The sequence below is a fragment of the Triticum aestivum genome, chromosome 5B (genome assembly GCF_018294505.1).
Source record: "Triticum aestivum cultivar Chinese Spring chromosome 5B, IWGSC CS RefSeq v2.1, whole genome shotgun sequence".
In the NCBI taxonomy this organism is placed as follows: Eukaryota; Viridiplantae; Streptophyta; class Magnoliopsida; order Poales; family Poaceae; genus Triticum; species Triticum aestivum.
This window is the reverse complement of record NC_057807.1, coordinates 318,053,370-318,057,087: the sequence shown is the minus strand read 5'-3', so window position 1 is coordinate 318,057,087 and position 3,718 is coordinate 318,053,370. Positions and strand designations below refer to the sequence as shown.

Here is a 3,718-nt window from a genome sequence, read left to right as displayed (position 1 = left end):
TTGGTAAATAAAGAGAAACGATTTAAATAACATTAATATAATATGCCATTATTCATAGTTGAGACATAGCAGGATATGACATTGTGTTATTGTTGGTAGTTTCACCACACCACTGGATTACAGATCAGGAACACAATCATACACATAGTGCTAAAGAAGATAACTTGATATGTTTAGTTTAATTTACATGGTACGAACAAGGAACTAGGTTGTACAACTAAAGACTGAAATTGAGAAGGACAAATTTATGTTTATGTACTTCTTCTTTATAAACTTTGAACAAGCAATTTGATGCAGACGACAAAAATAAACAACATTTACACTCATAGCTATCCAAAATAGGAAAACACTTACTATCTATAGTCTGAAAGAAGCCCAGCGCCAGACTAGTCCAACACCGTCGATTCAACCATAATCCGACGCCTCAAAAATTGCGCCCCTTATTCAAAAGAAAAAAACACCCGCCAGAAACCACCCGCAACCCCCTCGTGAATCTCTCCCTAATTCTCTCGTTTCCAATCGCAACTCCATCAACCTGATGAGCTCTTCCACCTCGCACGCACAGCCCGGAGCCACCTCGTCTAGATCCGCTCCCCATCCCCCACAGCTACCTTCATGTTCTCCTCGCTGTCTAGCAAGTGAGCATCACGACCACCCCACCGGCCAGCTCTGCCCCCTGCTTCTCCAAACCACATCTTGGTGCAGGGCGACACAGAGGCGCTACGCCAAACCACATCTTGGTGCAGGGCAAGACGGAGGCGCTTTGCCAAAACACAACTTGGTGCAGGGCGAGACGGAGGCGCTGGATATTGGTGTAGGGGTGTGAATAGATCTGAGGAGGTCATCTTCTTATTTTCTTGCCCCCACCCCGCTTCATCTATGAATTTCGGTTAATTTCCTATGTAGACCACAATGATCTGATTCTCAATTCCCAATATTGGCCGTATATTTCTGTTCGACTTGATTTCAAAATTTGGTTGTTTCCGTCTAAGTTTAGATCTGTCTCCACAATAGTATGTACGTGCTTCTTAGTTTTGTACTCCCTCCGTAAACTAATATAAGAGCGTTTAGCATACTAAAGTAGTAATCTAAATGCTCTTATATTAGTTTACAGAGGAAGTACAATTTATAATTCTATACAGATGCTTCTAGACTGTAATTTTTTTTGCTTCCAAATGCCAAAAACAAAATAATATAGATCAATCTATGTTGGAGAGACAAAACGTCTATCCCTTGTTGGCCAACAATTTTCAGTTTTGCTTCAATATCCATTGTTGTATGCTTCAATTTCGACCCATATGAATATCATATCTTCTATGTATCTTGTGTATAGCATATTTTCGTCCGACCAGCGCAACTCAAACTTCAAATATGACACTGCATTTGCTTACATGGTTTCTGTGTACAGAAATTTTAATTGTTCCTGTAACATGCTTTCATGTCTTATCTTTTCAGTTGACCCGAGGGTAATTAAGAAATTTGAAGCATGAGTGTATGCCGAAGAGCCGATATGCCGCAGGCCAATTGACTGGGCTGCCCTTTGTGTTCCTATGCTTCGGTGGCATAACTTTGTGCTCCTTTGTTGTTTTGATAGAGCTTCAACTAATCTCCTCAACATAAGTTATGCTTCCATGCTTTTTTATATGCTCCCAAAGTTGATGCTTCCACCTCGCACTAATAATGCATCATCTGTATTTTTTTTCTAGCTTCGTACCAGTGTGCTTCGACTATGTACTGATTATGCTACGGACAGCCAGAAAAATGCTTCAATCCGTCATCTCATATGGATTACCTGTTTTCTGCCCAGTTGTGACATGCTTCCATACTTCTTTTCCATTCCTTGTTATGCTTCCATTGTTTATCATATATGCTTCTATTTTATGTACGTTTTCCATAAGATATTGTAGTGACATGCTTCCAAGGAGTTTCATGTGTACATATGATTCTTCCAAACTCCTGGCATACTTTCCTAGGTGTGAATAATTGTTATTTCTTCATAGCATGATTCTTATGTACACATGCATCTTCCATGCTATGGAACTTCAGTCTCTTGCCATGTTCCCTAGGTGTAAAGATGTGCATATCATTTTCTTCAGAGCATCCACACTTCCTAGGTGCATCTTCCATGTTTCTTAGATACGTGCAGATATAACTACAATCATGCTTCTTAATTTAGTACATTTTTTTCTAGTGCATGGATATATTTTTATTTCCAAAGCAAACATGTTTCATTATAGTTCTCATCAGTTATGTGATTTTGTTTCTTACAATGGTCTCATTGTGTAATTTAACATTTTCACTATAGTAGTTATGCATGTATATTTCACTGTTGATGCCAGATTATGTTGTGCTTGCATATTCATTGTCATTCCGTACCTCCTCAGGCCTCTCTCCAACGTTGTTCTAACAATATGCTTCCAGACTTGACAAAATCAAGACAACATGATCGCCAAGCCATTTGCTAGTGTGTGTAATTATATGTTTCCACCCTACTTTATTTTGCTTCCAAATGCCAAATTGTATGCTTCTGTCATACAACTGCTCCTCCACACTAGTTCACAGATCATATCTTGATTATGTACTTCCAATCAAACATTTTATTATGTCAATTGGAATGATGTTTGCTTCAAGCAATTGATTGGTGATTTGGATAATGTTGGAAGCTTTTACTGCCATTTGAAGCACCATCGCAGCGACGAATGACTTCTTTGAGCCGGCGGAAGCAGACTGATGTGCTTCTCGTAGTATATCACTGGCTCCAAGATAATGCTCGCCTTCAGGAGCCGCTCCTAAAGTAACACTTGATGGCTAGGTTGTGAGATCCTGGACAAAAGCAAAGGAGGAGGGCAATAGGAGTAGTAGCAATTTTTCTGAAGCATGTATTCAATTTAAATTGTTTTTCCCTGGAACAATGGAGCCATGTTTTGTTTGTCCATGAAAGAAAATTTATCATATTTGTATTTCTTGGAAACGTATCCTTGATGTGTTTGAAGCATGTGTACTTAGTATAATTGTTCTTATCTATGGAATGGTCTTATTTGGTTAGAGCAATTATCTTTGATATTTTTGAAGCAAAAAAGTCTCGACGCATAAGTACATATATATTGCATTCAAATTGTAGCAACTTTAATTCATGAAGTCAATTCACATGTAGACGGAAGCAGTTTATTTCACCATGGAAGCAACGTATTTGGATAACATTGGAAAATCTTTTATGTGATAATAAGGAACCATTTAAATAATAATGGAAACAATATTTGCTTTCTAAGGAAGAGGTCCGCCTGCTAAACAAGAGCTTAAATTGGGAGCTAATCCGGGGAAATATGGTTAAGAATTAGATGGCGTGATTTACGAAAGCAGTTATGGAAAGAAATCGATATTAGTGTGTATCCAAACAAACTGTCCGGGCATTCCTTTTAATTACCAGCAGTCATCACCAGGCGCGCAGCACATCGGCCGTCCATGTTACTTCTAATCCGATGGTGCAGGACTGGTCTGATGGATGAATCTTACCAGCAGTCTGATGCCTAGCGTCGCCCTCCAAAATACACACAACAGAGTTTGATGGCTCAAGGAGGACAAACTTACATTAGTAGTGAAGACATGCTCTATAAAGCCCTTGTCCATATTGATGGGGGGCAATTCAAGAAGTTTAACGCACACTTTTCTTCAAGAGCATTGCCTTTATTCTACATTTTGTTAAGAGTAAATATAGATG

The 3,718-nt window shown here is 38.9% G+C and overlaps 1 long non-coding RNA gene across 1 annotated transcript; it reads left to right on the top strand.

Annotated features, from left to right (window-relative positions):
• Positions 1–457: 457 nt before the first annotated feature.
• On the top strand, positions 458–1,782 carry LOC123116042 (uncharacterized). The gene is made up of 2 exons (XR_006456909.1): positions 458–840; positions 1,456–1,782. It is a non-coding gene; the product is annotated as an uncharacterized lncRNA (long non-coding RNA).
• Positions 1,783–3,718: the final 1,936 nt, after the last annotated feature.